The sequence below is a fragment of the Passer domesticus genome, chromosome 2, assembly GCF_036417665.1.
Source record: "Passer domesticus isolate bPasDom1 chromosome 2, bPasDom1.hap1, whole genome shotgun sequence".
Taxonomy (NCBI): Eukaryota; Metazoa; Chordata; class Aves; order Passeriformes; family Passeridae; genus Passer; species Passer domesticus.
The window spans coordinates 119,397,391-119,416,825 of record NC_087475.1 but is presented as its reverse complement, the minus strand read 5'-3'; the positions used below and the strand labels follow the sequence as shown (position 1 = coordinate 119,416,825).

General features: G+C 34.8%; 1 long non-coding RNA gene across 20 annotated transcripts in view; it reads right to left on the bottom strand.

Annotated features, from left to right (window-relative positions):
- LOC135294968 (uncharacterized) overlaps window positions 1-19,435 on the bottom strand; it is a 51,166-nt gene that overhangs the window by 14,171 nt on the left and 17,560 nt on the right. For 6 of the 20 annotated variants that reach the window (XR_010357000.1, XR_010356983.1, XR_010356982.1 and 3 more), the window contains 6 exons: window positions 18,756-18,833; window positions 15,259-15,497; window positions 13,746-13,908; window positions 12,453-12,578; window positions 11,170-11,274; window positions 647-670 (listed from right to left, as the gene is read on the bottom strand). This is a non-coding gene — a long non-coding RNA (uncharacterized LOC135294968). Of the gene's footprint in view, window positions 1-646; window positions 671-11,169; window positions 11,275-12,452; window positions 12,579-13,745; window positions 13,909-15,258; window positions 15,498-15,772; window positions 15,896-18,755; window positions 18,834-19,435 lie in introns of all 20 variants that reach the window. The other 14 variants (XR_010356984.1, XR_010356990.1, XR_010356986.1 and 11 more) reach the window with 11 other exon arrangements.

Sequence of the window (19,435 nt, the reverse complement as noted above, 5' to 3'; positions counted from 1 at the left end):
TGCAGTACATTAGGTCAAACAATTTATTTTTTATGGTTAATTACAACTTTTGAAGGAAATTGTAAGGCCTTCATATTGTGTGTCTGCTAATAATTACCAGTAATGTGATTAAATTCATGTTTAATGCTTATCTAAATTAGCTCATTAGCTTTATGGATGTTTGAAAACCTCCAAAGACTGAAAAATATTCAGTTTTCATTATGGTGCTGATACTGATCTCACTGACTGTGGCTACCATATTCATTACTCTCTGTATACATAGTTCTGTATGGAATATCACTTGTTTCAAACCAATTATTATGCAAATCCCAAGACCTTGCTTGACACTCCCTGGTGACAATGAAACGTTGTTTGGCTTAAATAATAATTTGGGAGCCATTTATACTATGAATGAGTATTACAAATTTTGTATACCAAGGAACTATATTTTCTTTCATCAGAGAATATCAGGAAATAGCAAATATCAATCTGAAGAATAATTTTAGTTTGCCTGCAAATAAATTCTGGTGCTTCAATGCCTTTTTCTGGAGTATGCATTGATAGATGAAAATAAGAGATTGCTATAAGAAAGTCTTGTTTATGCTTCCTATTTTTCTTATATCGAGAAACTTCTTACAATGGACTGATTCCAATAGCATTAACTTACCCTAAGTTTGTTGCATTCCACCCCCTGAAAAGAGTATAAAAAAACAATAAGAGAAATATTTTTGGAATCAAAAGTTATAACAAAATAATTCCTAAAGCAACTTACATCTTGTAAAATCCTAGAAAGTACACAGTTACAAAGCAATATTATAAAACTGTTTTTATGAGGATGTGCAATTCAATACATATATAACTAAAATTATTAGTGCCATGAAAAAATTTTTGGTTTTTTTTAACGTAACAGTATGGGCTTTATTCTGCCTGACTTTTTGAAGGTAATCTGAATTTTTTTCTCAATTAACATGTGGTGAAATTAAATCTGCACATGAAACTTAATCTTTAGACTACAAACTCATTAAAGTTTCTTTAAAGCAGCTATTTAAAGCATAGATTTAGGATCATATATTATTTTTTAACAAAACATTTTTTTAAAAAAAAATTAGTACCATGCATGTAACAACTCATTTTTTTAGAATATACTGAGTACTGTCTTGCCAAAAAAAAAAAAAAAGGCAACTTCATGGCATTCATTAAAACTACAAATTAAGATATAATTAAGTAGATTCCTTCTGGCAAAGCACTGAGACAAATTGATAGAGGAAAGCTTTTTCCTCTAACTTCTCCAGAGTCAGGAGAACATTAGCTGCATTAATAGTGCTACATTAAAATATCTAGCTGTGTAAAACTGTCATCATTCAGAACTGCTGACACATGAGTTTGTTATTAGATAAGACTCTAAACTTTCATTTGCTCAATCCCTCCTCCAGCCAATTTTACTCGTCCAATGAAAAAAAGGAGAAATTAGCTCTGAAACCCTCAATGAAGGAGAATGAACTGCTAAATCTTTTCCCCTTTATTATCACAGTTTTCCACATTTCAATATTTTCTCTTCAGAATAGATGCTGTAGGCTGCATTTGTTTAACAGCCTGAATAATTTCAGAGCCAAAATACCAACCCAAAAAATCCTGTATAGAGGTAGAACAGACTCTGTCTAACAACCATCAAACTTCCAGCCACTATAATTGAAATGTGATCCACATAACCATGGGAAAACAAAAATAAATTCATCAAAATTACTCCTCTGGCTGGTGAAGGCAATTTGTCTTCGACATCTGTAAATTTCAAATCCAGAACCACATTCCTCTTTCCCAAGTGAACATTAAACCAAAGGCTTCCTGTTGTTGCTGTGAAGGTCAGTAGCACTTGTACTTCAGGATACCTCACATTTGGCAACCAGGAGTAGCCTCTTCATCTTCTTTAAAACACTTCAATTTAGAAACAGTGATTATTTCAAGAATTAGTGAAATTCACATCAGTATTTTCTTATTCCTCCCTGCAATGTGGAATTTTATAAAATCTAAAAACTGTGATCTTGTGGTGCTTCCCTGGCAAGGATAATTTCTATCTCTAGTAAAATATTCTCAAGCAGTAGAGCATTCATGGCACCCAAAATTCTCCCCAAGGACAAGAGTGCATCTATTTTATTTCCAGGTTCAATTTTCACTGCAAGTGGCTTGTTTTTTTCTATTTGTACAATGTTATCATTTATAAATTAGAGATGGTGTATATATGTTATCCTTCAAATAAATTATTCCAAGTCATTCCATTTGTATGGTTATACAGCCAGGAAAACACATAAATAAAAATAATGTATTCTGCACAGAATGTAAAGTATATTGCTCTCACTCAAGCCTACATTTGTATTTGGATGAAATCACAGAATGTTTTGGGTTGGGACTTTAAAGGTCACCTCATGCAACATCCTACATGCAGCAGGAACATTTCCTCAGAGCCATGTCCAGCCTGACCTTGAATTTTTCCAGGAAAATTGAATTTTTCCAGCAATCTACCACCTCCTTAAGCAACCTCTGCCAGTTTCCTCACCCTCATTATAAAAAATTTCATCCTTACAGCTAGTCTAAATCAACCATCTATTAGCCTGAAAACATTACAATTTGTTCTGTTACAACAGGCCCTGCTCAAACACCCATTCCCATCTTATAAATCCCCTTTAAATATTTAAAGGCCACAGTGTTTTGGAGGCTGAAGAATAATTTCAGCTACAACACACCTAATTTTTCATTAATCTACTATGTTTAGCTTCTTCTTGGCTGAAGCACATATATCATGGTGTGGGGGAAAATTCCTTGGTCTAAGTGAGGGAAGGAGTAATATATTTCCTAATATACTACATACACTGGGAAATCTACTTGGATGAGCCTAGCACATAAAGATACTCAAGACAAGTTGGGAAATGCCAGGAAAGTGCATAGAGACACAAGTTCAATATTTTAATATAGAAAACTAAAGTCTTTCAACTCATTTCACCAATCTGACATGAAAAAAATTGTGTATCTGTTTATTTTAAATGCTCTACCCCAAGGACAATATTAATGAAACATTAATAGTTGTAATACATCTTTAGATTTTTCTGAGAAATGTGAATCTTATTTTTTTGCTCTCTCTAAAAACAATACACCTTTTGAAAAATTAGTTTTCGGCTAGATTACAATTTCACTATGCAAAAAGCTCAAGGACTTTTGCCTTTAAAGATAAATATTACTTCCTGAGAGATCTTAATAGCATTTTCTGAAAATTACTCATTGTATACACTGGTAATATAAGGTTGGATTGTCTGACTTATTTCCTTATTTATAAAATTCTGTATTTCTATTGCCAAAACAGGATTGTAAGGGGATGTGTTCTCAAGGCTGACTCCTCCAGTTAGTTTTCAATTCCATCAGCATTCATTATAGGCCCATTTGTACTGAACTGCCAGAGAACACATCAAAGAGCATTTCCTGCTGTTACCAGCAAGAATATTTATCTTATCACCAAACTGAAGCCTCGAGTTTACCTATTGAGGGGAATATCCTGCTCTCATCTCTAAAGCTTAGTCACTTCCTATACACCTTCACTGCAAAATGAGACCACAGGATCACATTTCAGTAATGAATGTGCAGTAATTCATGGAAATAATTGTTTTCTAACCCTGGACAGTAGGTACCTATATTTTAATAGCAGAGAAAGGTTTAAGTTCTTTTTAATTATGTCTGAAAGTAACAATTTAAATTTACAGTATTTTTAAAAAAATCTGTCAGAACACCTATATATTAATGATCAAGTAGCTCTCCTTTTTTTTTTTCCTCCCCCAGGAGATAATTACATGCTCTATGCTAATCAGCAGATTTGGGGAGGTAACATGAGCTTTTTATCCAAATCACAGGCAAGTAAATGCTAAGAAAAGGATTGAATTGGGAGAATATATAGAACATATAAATACATAAAACCCCATTAATTTTGGATCATTATACATTTTTCTAAATATCACATGAAAACAAGGAAAAATATTTATACCTTTAAATAAAAAAGGTTCCAGTACAAATGAAAAAATCATTAAGTGAAAATATTTGATGTGTTAATTGATTTCACTTCTGCAAATATGATTGTGAGAGAAAACAAGAGAACTCAGAAATGTCACACTCTATCTGAATAGCTGGTGGCTATTTGGCTCTGAGCTGGTGTGCATTAACAGGACCCAAAGATGTGCAACTATTCATTGGAAATTCAAAAAGCCTGCATAACACTATCATCCTCTAAGAAATACAATCTGTTGTAATAAAATATCATTCACTAATGTCTTTGATAGTTGAAGAGTGCTGATTAATAAGCCCACTGTCTAGAAAAACAAAATCCTCTTTGATAGTTAATAATTTACAGAAATTATAAGAGTACATATACAAGTGAGTGCATAATTTAGCCCTTCTTTAGCAGTAATAGGAATCAGTGCTTTCATTTATTCATCATCAAAGTAGAGCAGGTACCAGCAGTTCTGATACCTCAGTACAATTCATTCCTGTATTTACATGAATAACATCTGCACAGCAAGCATATCAATAATAGATGTGCCAAGCAAAACAGAAACCAGTCTGCTATGGCAACTTCAGAAGTAGTCATTTCATCTGCTTTGACTCTTAGGATCTCACTCTTTTGTCACTGTGTGCACAGGTTTTCTTTTTGATTTTCAAAATAAGTTATGGGATCTTCAGCTGGGAAAGAGCACCTGCTAGATTGCGTTGTACACTCAAGATTGTTCACAATCTATGCATGGATAAAAGACTGCAGGCAGGCTCTGTCTAGCTCTAGATCTGAAGTACAGACACAAGGATTCTCTTTTCCATCTGTATGACAGAAAGCACCACAATCCTACCGTGCACTTTATGTGTCATCCTGCCACAGAGAGACAACCTGCTGGGATGAATTGGAAATGCACAGGAAAGCTGCCTCAGCCTCCTAGCACTGCTGAGCTGTCCTCCTAATGCCAGCAAATATGGAGCTACTGCTCCACATTTAGCAAAATGGGGGGGAAAAAAAAAGAAAAAATATGCCCTTTGGATGCTGACAAACCTGATATGAAACAGAATGGTAGAAACAAGCCTTACATTTACACCAGTTGCTTCAAACTTGTCAAGCTGTTACTTTCTTCACAAGCAATATCACTGTACCTAGCAGAAACACTATAAATGGGATAAAAAGGTAACAAGAGTATGCTTACTGGGGATTTTCTTAAATTATCTGCATCTCCAAGACATTTGAGAAATAAATATCCTAATGTAAGGGAGAATAACAGACTCATTTGGAAAAGCTGAATTTTGCAAAATGTCCCACAGCCCTTTGGGTGATAAAAAGACAAAATTTGTTGTAAACAAAAAGGGAATTTGGGTAGGAGCTATCAGAAGAAAAACAGGATTGGTAGCTGGTCTGAAAAATGGAAGCTAACTCAGGAAAGATCCATGGATCTGGTAAGTACAGAAAATTTGGTAAATACATAGATGGGGGGAGTAGTAATTGAGAAAATATAAGATTAGGTTTGTATCTGAAGTTTGAAACAATAGTTGCACAAGGCCATAGGGCAGGAAAGAAAAGGAAGTAAAAATAAGTACTATCAAGAAAGGGGGTTTTGCAAAAATCTTGATTAAGGACTGAGATGAAGAACCTGAAAGAGATGTGTACAAACCGAAGAGCACAAAAAAGGCAACTCCTGATGTGCTGCTTGTCAACCTGGAGCTGTAAAAGCAAAGATACAGAAAAGGGAAGAGGAGTATAAAAGTTATGAACGCATCAATTTTCTATGCAATACATTTTGGCTTTATTATCGGATTTGAGATGTGCAGCCACCAGAACATCCACTTAAAATGCTTCAAAGTGATGCTTACTGTAGCATTTGCCTAAAGCTATCAGCAAATATTTATGAAATGCACCAGCTGAGTAAGTCCAGTAACATTTTGTACACAAACAGGGTAAGCTGCTCCTGTTATTAGTTCCCCTGTTAGGTCTGGTAACAAACATCCATATAATGGCTTTAGCATGTTCCAGTCATGCAAGTGGCCTACGAAATGTCACTTCTTGGTTTTCATTTGCATTTTTTAATAGACTATGAAACTGAACCCTCTCCATAAAATGTAGTAGCTTTTGTTTTTTATTTTCTCCTTTAAAAAAAAAAAATAAAAGGAAAAGTGTTGTGGTTTGACCCCAGCCAGCAACCCAGCACCACCCAGCTGTTTGCTCACTGCATCCATTTTGGGATGGGGGAAAGTCTTGGAAGAATAAAAATGAGAATACCCACAGGCTGGATTAAGACAGCTTAACTAGTCAAAAAAAAAAAAAAAGCCAGGCATGCAAGGATAGTGAAACAAGGATTTCATTCACCACTTGCCATAGGCAGGCAGGTGTTCAGCCATCCATAGGAAAGCAGGGCTCCATCACACAAAACTGTGATTTGGGAGTACAAACAACATCACTGCCAACATCCTTCCCTTCCTCCTTCTGTGCCCTGCTTTACATATATGATGTCAGAGGGTGTGGATTACGCCTTTGGAAAATACCACCTCCTTTCTACTCACAAGAACAATTCTAGCTATGCAGTTCACTTTAAGCATTGCATTCCAGTGGGACAGGCCTCATGTAGGAATTTATTCATGTTCATATTCTCAGGATCAGGTGCTAAACATGCCGGTGCTTCTGAATAAATTCTCTCTGTAATACCAGAAGAGTTAAAGGTGGCAAACAGAGCTGCTGCATGAGCAGTCCAGCAAAGTCTCCCTGTAGTTTGGAGAGGGTGACAGTGTAGATGACAACAGCATTGTCCCCATCAGTCACTCACTGCCAAGCTGCCTTTATACATCTAACTGGCTAGAAACCACTTTCCTTACTTTCTGTACAGGCAAAAGTCCAGAAATCAGAACCTGACAATTTTACTGTTGGATCTTTTCCCCACTATTTGTCCTTCAGACAAGAAGGAAGGACTTGTCTTCATCAAAGAATAAAAACTTGCCCCCTTGCTCTCTCTCAGCTTATTTTGTTTTTCAGCTAAGAAAGTTCCACTTGAATATATTTCCCTCATCTTTCCTCACTATTGATTGCAATCAAACTGTTCCAACCCTAATAATTTCACCAGAACACTTTCTTCAGGAATTACTTAAAATATCAATTGTCTATTTTTTCATTGTTATAGTATAGTTTGGGGTTTTTTTTACTAGATATATTATTCCAAGTAGTTATGATCAGTAATAGGCAGAGCACTTGGTGTTATGTAGAATCCTTAAAAAACACACAAAATCTATCAGAATCTATCAGATTTAGTTGCAAAGATTTATAATCTGAAGAATAACAAAGTCTAATTTAAGCAAAGCAAAAACCAATAGTATAAAGAAAGCACAACTGCAGTAACTCATCATAAAGGGTGATCTTCCGTATGGCTATCAGCAGATAGATTCAGATGTAATAAATAATTAAAGTAACAGAATGAATTTTTTTCCCAATAATGTTTAAGAGTTACATTTTGGCTGTTCATTCATTTTTTAAATTTTAAAGCCAGGATTTGAAAATTATTTACAATACATTTAACATTAAAATATTCGATCATAAGTAACCTAAAACCTTGTTTCTCATAGTTACATAATAGCAATATCAAACACTTTGATATTATTGACACATGGTATGTCCATATAAAAACAACTTTTCCTATTCTCCTCTGCTGACTCTTTCATGTCTTCCTCATATTTCACCTCCCTTTAACCCAGATTTAAATATTCTTCCATTCTTATTGTATATCAGGGTCCCTCCCAGGGGTAGAAACTTATGCTTAGATTTCTCACGGATTTCAGCTATTACAAAAAAATTTAAAAAAAAGCCAACAAAAAACCAACCAAACCCAAACCAGTATAAAACCTCAATTGCCTATTTTTTGGTCAATTTAAATCTACTTTCAGCTTTCCAGCTTTTGCTGCAAATGGCATACATCAAAACAAAGATTGCACTTAATGTAAGAATGGTCACAGTTATTACTCACAACATTATAAGGCGGAGAGAATTGAAGAGCCACAGCCTAAAAACTACTTTTAATCCAGTCTTATGGTTTAAAAAGAAAAACAACTGAGAAGTTCAAGGTGTTTACAGAGAAAATGTACATCAGAGGAATTGTACACTGAGTGAAATCAAGCACTGCAGTCTTAAGCCCAGTTCCTGAACAGAAGATTAAGGTCAAAGTCAGCTCAGGAATGAGGTCAAATTTTTATATTCTCCTGCCTTTACAGGCCAGAGGAGACCTGGGCCTTCCACTCACATGCTGGGCTGGATATACCTCTGCTTCAGGGCACTAGACACAAGCTTACTACTGTACCTTTCTCCCTAACTCTGCAGACAATAAATCATGTCAGAATTCTCCTTTCTAAGCTATTGCTTTTTAAAGTATTTCCCATAGGTTTCCATCCAGCCAGCTCCATGGAAAAGGTTTTGAAATTTTTAAGCTCACCTTTACATGTGCTTACTATTAATGTTTTTTTTCTGGTATAGGTTTCAAGGAATTGAGATTCAGGCAAATGGTAGTTGAGAATTATTTATATCCTAGGGCACATTAAAAAAACCCCAAACTGTTCTCCTATGCTAATCAATCTGTCTGCAAATCCTGTCTTCAGCATGAAATTTTTGGAGGCAAAAAAAGAAGTGTTTCTTATCTAACAAAAGTATTTTGCACAGAGGAGGACTCCAATTCCTTTATCTCCTATAAAACACACTTTTAATACTCAGTAGCACAGTCATTTAGATCAGCAAAAAATTGTTTGCATATGTAGTTCCCTTTATGTCATCAAAGTCCTGTGCTGCATATTTTAATAATATGACAAGAAGTGGGAAATATTTCACCACAAATGTAATCAAAAAGATTCACTATATTACCCTACCATGCACACTTGTGAATGAAAGTATTCAAAACTGGTCATTTGAAAAAGAAAGGCCAATAGGTTTGAGGAGGAAATTGTTAAGTACAAGACAATATCACAGGTCTGTAGAAACACCTCTGCCCCTGAAAATAGAGGAGACAAGGAAAAGAAAATAATTAAATCTCTTTTAACAATAACTCCGGTTATCTATTCCAGTTTCTTCTGGGTATTCTCTATTTCAAACCAGAGTTTCTTTCTATTCAAGAGGTGTTGAAGCATGACAACTTCTAACGTTTCCCTATTATTTCATTTTGGTATAAGAAGACAGAATGGATACTTAAAGTCTCTGATCAATCTATTTGAAAAGATGCACACATCATCGAGCTGTTAGTAAAGAAAATAGCTCTTGCTGATCAGTGAAATTTGACTTTTTTTCCATTTACTTTTATAGATTTTTTAAAAATAGATTACTAATTAAATAACTCTAATAAATTAATTTTCTATTTCTGTATATTTATTTCTTTAACAATTATTAATAAGATTTCTGAGGCTACTTTTTTCCAGACATCATGGAAGTTGATTTCATGTCTTTGCATCTTGAGTGTACATCTTCAAGAAAGATACTTGACCAGAATAAAAAGAAATCTACATTTAAAAGAATTTTTTTACACTACATCTGAGAAAATGAAATCAGAACCAGCCTTATTTCTAACCAATGACTGACTTTTCTGCTGAATAGACTTCTGATTTCTCTGCTTCATTAAAAGCAGAATATTCACTGGGGTAGAGAACGATTTCTGTGAACAATCTCATTTAATTCTTTACACAAGTTCTATGTTGTCTTCAAGACAAGATAAACTTTGGTCCATGATCTTCATAAGTATTCAAATTAATGAATCAAAGACTTGACTTTATTTATCATTCACCTGGGAAGAAGAAAACCAGTGCAGGTCAAGAAATTACATTTTAAAAAAATGTTGGTAGTGACCAGAACTAGTAAATAACACTGCATTGGTAAGAAGAGGCATCTGAAAATTTCAACAAGTATGAGCATAAATCAAATAGAGATCCAGAAGGACTACCATAGTGCATTGTTGGTCAAGAAAGACTGTGTAAAATTCTGAGGTTTAGTATACATAAGTTGTTTTCAAACCATTTTAATGATAGCTGCAGGTATATTCAAAGGAGAGGTTTCATTACAAGGATTTTCTGTAAAAGTCAGTGTATACTTGTCAAAAGTGCGGGTCAGTGTACTTAAAACTAAGAAACCTGTAAGTGGCCCAAAATATTTGCTGTACTGTGAGCAAAATGTGTGTGCATAAGGAGTGACACTGGCACAGCAAGGAGGTACAGCAGAGAAGATGACACACCAATCACCATTGTGTTATGACCTAAATATATTATCTTTAAAACAACACATTCATAAATATGAGCAGAGTAATTTAAAAGCAGTTATCCAAACATTTCTTTTTTAAAAGGTCTCGCAATAGCAAAGGTTTCATTCTCTATTATAACTCTCAGTCTACTTCATTATCCCAAGACAGAGAGGCCATATAATTAAATTAACTGTGACTTTGCAACTAATTTTCAGATTTTAAAAAACCATATGGTACCTTTCATGGGACATTTATTCTGCTCATTCATTAAAAACTTTGACCCCACAAGTATTTCCCTCAGTTCAATTAAAAATCTATTAGAATATTAGTTCATGCATCAATGTCGTGTAATCATCACTACTCAACACAAGACAAATATAATGAGTGAGAACTGAATAAACCTTAGCATTAATTTCAATAATACAGTGTGAAGTCTTTGAAGTGAATGCTTTCTTTTATCCATATTTCAAACATTTATCATTATTTTCATCTTTCTCAGAAAGAACCTGTTCCATACCCTCACCAGTGAGCATCAAAAATTTACAAGCCTGTAGGAAAGCACAGGTAAATATTTAGAGCTAGACATTATGCAGGACTAGAGAGGAAACTTGGAATGCCTCTATGTGTGTTTACACCACCAGTTTGATTTGGTCCCTGTTTTTCTCTTATCTGCCACTTTTAAACTGTTCAGGGGCTCACTACACCAAGTTTGATACTTTGCCTCCTCTGTATTCCATCTCCCATGTCATTGCTCCACGGTCACCACTCAAGAACCCATATTCAGTTTCATAATATCTCTTATAATTTGATTATCTTATAATTAAATTTTTCTTTTATCTTTATCTCTTATAATAAGAGTTTAAGAATCCAAAAAGAGTCAATCCAAAAAATGGGAATTTTTGCCAGTTAGGTGTATATTATGCCTTACAGTGCCAGACCTCTGCAAACACAGGCCAAAGAAGGATGAGGACAGAAAGGATCTTTGTCAGTAGCCTCCAGACCAGGACAAACAAAGGCTGCACTTCCAACAAACCTGCAAGGGACAGAAAAAAGAAGAAGGCTTGTAGGAGATGCACTGTGGGAGAGGAGGAAACCTTGACCTTTTCTTCGCTATCATAATTTGAATTATCTCTTCTCTTTTGTTGTGGCACATTGATAACAATCTTCGCTGCTAATTTATAATTAGTTTCTTAATAACCTTACTTCCTCTCCTCTTTCTCCTCACTCATCATTACTATTTTGAAACCTCTTTATTCATGCACAGAGGAGTTTAAGATTATTACCTCCCTGATTCCCATCAGAAGAAATCACATTGCCCTGCTGAATTCAAGTTTCAGATTCAATATTCCCTTTTTTGCCACTTTTATTTTCACTTCAGTGGCCCAAACAGTCTAACAACCTTAGCTTCTCTTTTTACATGTACGACATCTCCAAACTCATCTACAGAGCCATGGATAAAATTTTATAGAACAATCATTTAAAACTCACATCTTTAATGTGTCTCAGACTTAATAACCTGCAAGTAAAAAAATTTTTGTAAAATATTAATGTCTGCAAACTACTTCCCAAATTTACATTTAGACAGTGAATGTTACTTAAAGTACCACACCATGCCTGATATCTATACTTCCAATCTAGATAGCATTTGGAGAACATAAATTATGATACCATACAGAAAGGGATTTTAACACTGAGCACTTAGCAAAAAACTGTTCAAAGTGTTTCAGAAATATTTAACAGTGACCAGCCTCAGAAATTTCCAGAACTAACACTGCATTGATTTTATGATTATTTCTATGGAGTTAACATGAAATTTAAAACATTTTTTTAAGAGTACAGTTGTGCTACAGCTAGTTTGCATGAGACAGTTCTGCCATTTTCTGTTCAGCTTTCTGTAATAAATTTCAGTGGATTTATCTGAAAAAAGATGCTTCCACTGATTTAAAAGGTTAAAAGAAACATGTTTCAAAGACAAGGTTCAGTACTCTGCAGTATTTGTTAACTCCCCATAATTATTGAAAAATGTCTCTTTTTAAGAGTTCTCTAGTACAAGAAAGCACAGTCCAATTTTTTAATAGAAAATACAGCAAGCTTCTTCATAGAAACTGTTGTCTAATTTTCTGTTATTTTCAACTGTATAGTTTTATGAGTGCATAAGAAAGATAATGTCCTGCCAAGAAACAAAAAAAATCAAGCAAATAGAGCAAGTACCTGTACATAACTCTATATGAAGCAAAATGGATGGCAACAGTTTTCTAGAGTTTTTCTAGAGATGTTCTTCTTAAGGCTTTTTTTATTCCTGCTGTATATAAACATTAATGATAATGAGACACCAGACTGTAAAGAAAAATATTAATAAGTTAGATTGATAAAAATATTATCAGGGGAAATATCATCTAATACATGGAAAACTTCCACTCAAATTTTCATCTCATAGTGCATCGCAAAAACAAAACAAACCCATAATTTGCCAAAATAATACGCATAATTCATTGCATAATTTTACATTTAATACAAAATATAACATGCATATGAAGTGCAACTGCACTTTTGTGCATTATGAAGAATTTCTATTTAGTACAGCAATGCTATTTAGGCTTTTTTAATTGAAATACTTGGAACAAATGCCAAAAACATGTAAAATTACCCAATGTCAGTCTGTATTAACTCTCACTTCCCTTCAAAAATTGTAAAATTGTAGTTCCTACCAATAGCCAAACTCCTGTTTTTTAACCATAAGGGAAAAAAAATCTGGTTTGAATAGTTTTTTAAAATGCTTTATACTTCTTGCTCTAACTAATGCTAGTGGCACTGTTCAGCATCCTGAAAATATCATGAGTTCTGTAAATTGAATATATATTATGCCCCCAAGAACTGTCAAGAGATAGGTAATACATTCTAAAAATACCATTAATATAAAGAGAATATTAGAGTTGATAAACATTTCAGTAGCAGCTTCATCACAAAATGTACTGTGAATTGAATATAAAGGTAATACAAAATTGGTGTAAAATATTGCATTTTTATCTTCCAATCTAGTTGAGGAATACTTGTTTGGCCCCAGTATTACATATTATTATATATTAAAGAAAAAGGTTGTATGTCCTTACAGCTGCCTTACAAAGGGTCACAGGGTAGATGATTCTGAAACATTAGAAACAAAAGGAATATTAAAATGTAAAGAAGAAAATTGGAAGGCAGGGAGGACAAAACCACATTTAGTTCTGGCAAGTATCTGCAGCCAGCAAGGAGGCACTGCCAGCTGGCCATCAGCTGTGGATGGAAATATGTTCTAGCAACTGTTCTGGGTGGTTTCATCCCAAAACAGTGTCTTCTCTCTTCTGAAAAGGTGCCTGTCTTGGAAAGAACCGTATGCATCCATCCACAAAACTCTAATCATTTAGGGAAGCTTATATTTTAGGGAACTGGATTAAATGAAAAAAGAGTCAGAAATTCAGGAATTAAAGGCAGCCAGTAAAAATCGTGTGCTTGGAGCAAACTTACCAGCTCTCAGTTGAAAGGTTTGCATGACAATTCCAATGTTTCCCACAGATTTTTACCAGAATAGTATTCAACATGACCAGACAGTTTCTATACCTAAGAAGAGGCATGATTCCATAGATGATGTGAACAAGGTCAACTACACTGTTTTCAATGGGATTTCCAGCTAGGAGTGTTTTCAAGAAAATAGAAGCTTACTTATTATCATCAAATATGGTACATTCTTGAAAAAACAGCATGAGAACAAGAGTTTGTAGCTACAGAAGAACATTCAATCAAAAGATATATCTACATCAATAATTTGATAGATAGCACTCTATAATTATTTATTGACTTTACCTTAAAATTGCATATAATTTATTTATTTAGGTGCTCTATACATCTCTTAACAGTAGTATTCAGGAGCAGATTTTCAAAAGCATAGAAATGCCTATAAGCATCTAACTTTCTAGAGTCCCTTGAAATTGTATTTTTAAATCCTCTAGCAATTTTGATAGCTATTGTCCACTGCAGGATTTAGGTACCACAAAAAGCATCTGACCTGTTGATAAGGCATCTTCAAACAGCCAGTAGTCAAAATTATTCAACAATGCATATTAATTTTTTTTTAACCCATGGTCTTTTAACATACAGAAAAACCAAAATTGAAGATTTCCAAGTCAATCAATTATTTCCACTTCTCAATTGTTCTCAGACCTATTCATAGGCAACCTCCCTACTATTGTTCTTCATTTCTTTAAGAAACTCTGGAATACACCAGGCTGAAGACATCAAGTTCTACTCTTTTGTGCTATTTGAAGTCATTGTGCTGCTATTGCAAGTAAGATAAAATTGTCCTTTTTGCAAGGGCCTGGGCTTGATTTTCAAGGGGACTCAACTGGTTTATCTTCAGAGAAAACAGCTATTTTTAAAGAGAATTTTCACTTTGAGTACTGAGCACTTGAGGAATTTGGGCAATTTGCAAAAGTGGAACACCTTCAAACCCACAGCTCATTAAAAGAAAAAATCTGGTACAAAAGAAAAGGCTCACCACCCCAGTTAAGGAAACCAGTTCTTTATGATTATGACCTGACCAAGTGTTCCCTGGGTCACCTCTCTGCAATCACAGCCTCTGAGGAAGTTCTATTTCTGTCTCTTGCTCAAACCTCTCTGCTTGTCATGTAGTTTCAGAAGCACCTTTGATATGAGCCACAGGACAATCTTAAACAATTGTTGTTTCTTTTCCATGGCACCTGTTTAAGACTGCCCCAGCTTATTAAATTGAAAGGGGAAGACATGAAGGGGAGGGAATATTGCCTGCTTCTATGTCCAGTTATGGAATTTCTAGAAAAGCAGAGCAAGAGTTCAGTAAGATTTCTCTCTGCACACAATAGTGGGCTTGCTGTCCACTATAAAAATGAGATAGTTCTAAGTAGATCATTGATTTGTAAATATTTTTCTTTTTTTCTTGTATTTGAACATTCTTATCATTTGCCCCAAATTTTGATTACCCAAATGCTCTATTTTGCAGCCATACCTGTAAAGCACAAGGGGGAAAAAAGATTGCTATATTTTTCTTCAATTTTTCAAATCAAGTGTTCTCCAGAGGTTACACAAAATGGAGGCATAAAGTCTTGGATTTTAAAGGTTTGTAATGTGTGGCTCTTCCCTGCCACAGGAAACCTCAAATATTGTCTACTTAGTAACATCCAGTTTTTAGAAAAGGTGAAGAGCAGAATATGATGAAAATAGATAATAAAGTTTGATCTGCTGCTGCTGCAAAAAAGAAAGATTTTGATACTTGTAAGATGGCACTGTCTTCTTATAATGAGAGACTGAAGCATTTTGAAGGTTGAGCTTCCACCACAGAAGATTCCAAACCTTTAGAAAGTGATAGATGCTTAGAGACAAAGCTAGCTAAAATGGCTTTCTTCTGAATTTATACTTTTAATAACAGTGTACATGCTTGAGAAATCCACAGGACACACTTCACTGGTAGAAATGCCTCTGCAGGACTAATTCTTTCTGTGTGACCTGTAGTTCTGACACACCTTTGCACTACAATAATCTCTTCTTATTTCATTTTTCCCCACCACACTCCTCAGCTGCTGACTCAGGAAGGCACCACTACTTCTGTTACATGCTGGAGATGTTTTCAAGTCTCATCTCTGTCCCTTCACATGGATGAGAATAAGAAAAAAAAGTATTTAAAATGAATACAATCATTTTTTACTTTAAGTCCAGGATGCTGGCCCTGGATGTATTTATGTTTTAAGCCCCAGTTTGGACATATCCTTCCCTCCCCCCTCCCATGAGATATGTATTAGTTTGCTATATGCATCATTTGTGAACAGGAAAGAAAATACCAATTCTGCCAATGTGATACTATCCAAAGCATGCAAGTTATTTATTTTTTTATATAGCATTCATCCAACTTATCTCCACTTCCCAGCCAGCCCAGGACACTATCAGCAACCTTCATAAGTCTCTTGTCTTAAAACAAAACTGCCTTTTTCCCCTGGTTTGTCTGGGTATTTTTTATATTTCTCCCTTGGACCATTTCCCAGGCTCATGCATTCTCTCTGCATTGCTCCAGTTAATTACTTATATTTGATGGCCACCTCTGCGAGCCCTATTACTTATTGCCACTTGTGAACTGCTGTAATGTGGGGTGTTTGTCACTTCCACCAAGGTCACAGCCAGCCCTGTTATCATGTGGGTGCCCTCCCTATCTGGCAATATTGATGGTGGTGGGGTGTGAAGCGTTTTCATCTCAGGCTGACCCCGTACGAGCGAGCACTGCATGTTCACCTTAGGTAACTTCTGCTGAGTAAGCCTTTAGCTCTCAGCAGCCACTGCTGCAAATGTTAACTGTAAGTCATTGTGGGGAGCTGGGAAGCAACATAAAAATTCAGTTGCTGCAGCTTTTGTGGCTTGAAAGGTGACATTGGTCATTTTTCCCCACAAGCTTTTGCTGCTTACTGCTGATCTTTTCCATCCATTGGTCCTTGCAAGTGGGAGTAAAAATAATATCTCATTTTTTAAAGACAAATCTGACACTACTTCAATTTAGAAGGGCATTTCTAACTTTCATATTCTAGACAATAACCTCTTTAAACTTTCAGGATCCTGTTTACCGGAGTTCCAATCTGGTTTATCAATAATATTTACAGCTATATTAACAGTTTATAGTAAACAGTTCAGGAGATTTGGCTCCAGATGGACTTACATACTTGCACTTGCTTCCATCCTATCCTGCTGCTGTATTTTAGCAATCCCTTATTTACCCTTTGGGGTTTTTTTCTACATCCATCTGTATTGCACCCTATCATCCTTCCCAAAACTGGCATACTCCAGCTGTCCGTAAACCTTTTTGCTTTCATCAAACACCGTGTCTATCTCAAGAAGGATGATGAATGTATAAGACTACATATTTTTATTGATCCTTGATATTAGCAAGACAGCAGGCTGAATAAGATCATTAATAATTTCTCTGAAGAAAAAAATGAGAGGAGTCAACTCTCATTCAAGCTGCAGACACCTTTCAGCTCAAAGGCATTCTAGCCAAGCAAACGCCTTGTCCTGAGTGCAACACCTCTGTCAGTGCTGTTACCAGTGACTGACGTGACTGGTGGCAGTGGGCCAGTCCCCAGGCTTCCTCTAGCCTCAGTCTCCCCATTTGAAAATGGAAAAAAATCCCAAGCCCTAAATTCCTGCTTTGAAATTTTTCCATATCTGCTTCGGGTAAAAAAAAAAAACCCATAAAGAAACAAACAAACAAAAAACCAAAAACCAAAACAAGCAAAATAAACCAAAAACAAAACAAAAAAACCCCACCAAACCAAAACCAAAAAAAACCAAACCAAAACAAAAAAAACTCAACAAAAAACCCCCAAAACAACAAAAAACTCAACAAAACAAAAAACCCAAAATCAAAACAAAAAAAATAAAAATAAAAAAAGCAAAATCAAAACACCAAAATATAAAGAAAAAAATAAAAAGACAAAAAACCCAAAAAAACCCCAAATAAACAAAAATTAAAAAAAAACAAAGAAAACCCAAAACAAAAAAGCCAAAATTAAAAACAAAATAAAAAATCCAAAAAAACAACAAAACAAAAACCATCAAAACAGAAAGAAAACAAACAAAAAAGACCAAAAAAAAAAGAAAACAAAAAAACCCAAAACTAAACCCACAAACCAAAAAAAGAAAACAAAAACCAAACAAACCAAAAAAGAAAACCCCACCTAACCAAATCATCTCCACAAGCAGTTTCCATTCAATGTTGTAGTAGATGACTTGTGATCCCAGACAACTTCCTTTTTCTCTAAGGTGTGAGAGCCTTTAATCAGGAAAATACTTGAAGTTATTTCAGGAACCATTAGCGCGCTAGTAAAAAATAAGGAATCCACACTCTTAAGAAAAAGATTTCAAGCTATACAGATGGAAAAATTTGCCTCTATCTTTAAACCAAAAAAAGGAAAAATGCCAAAAAAATAAAGACAAATAAAAATGAGGTTTCTGCAATCTTATGCACAGGTCAGGGCCTTTTGAGCTGTACTCCAGAAGAGATTATGGCACATGATGTACAAAGTGAACTCAAATCAAAGGTACACATTTTATGTACAAAGCAATATTGAGAATTTCACCACTATAAACAACCTAAAATGACATTCAATGTGTCTACGGCCATTCAAAAAACATTAAACAGCTCTTCAGAAGTTCCACTAGAAATACATTATTAAAAGCCAGTTTAAAATGTAGCTGGTACAATGCTTTTCCCAAAATTCAATCATTGTCTAATTTAATACTCCACTTAGTTTGAATAGAAGCTCAAAAGCAAAGCTACCTGTATTAAAAGTATCATTTGCTCATTATTCAGATCACTACAGACAGATATTATTGGATCATTTAATCTGCAGTAGTAAAAGCTATCCATTTATTTAAGAAATAAGGGAGAACAAAAAGACTATAAAAGATCACATACTAGTGAGAAAAAGTAAGTCCAGGAATTAACAACAGTAATAAACTCACCATTTAGGCTTAGAGTGATGGCAGGTAGAGAGGATTTGGGATCAAACTCTGAAGGACACTGACTTGGACAGTGTGTATCTATTTAGATAAAAAGATTAGCCACTGAAATATAAATGAACTTTATGATTAGCAAATAGATAGAGGATATTGGCAGATACAGAATATAGGCACATCTGTGCCATAGATAAAACGGTCTTGGAAACCGTGGCCACTTTATTAAGTCAAACCTCAGTTTTAAATAACTTAGAAAATGTATTTAATTATCTACTATGTTATTTCCTGCATATATAATCAAGTAGACAAAAGGAAAAGTTTGGACTAATTCAGGATGATTTAGAGCAGCCCTGTCTACCCAAAATTCCAGCTCTGGCAGCACAGTGAGATGTGCTGAAGAAACACTGTTGAACATCAACTACAATATCATGTGTGCAAACATAAGTTGTAATTCACATCTACAAGGAAGAACACTAACCACAAAATAACCAGGTTATAATTCTAGAAATTAGCTAATTTGTGTTTCTCAATAACTACTTCTAATTCAATGTTACTTTTTTTGTTACAGACATTAGGCAGAGGAGAAATACAATGATGAAACTCAGTCAAAAAACCAGAAAATACTGTATCTTTCTACAAGGCAGAGGAAAAAAATATTGTTTGCATATTTGCCTATATCAAGACAA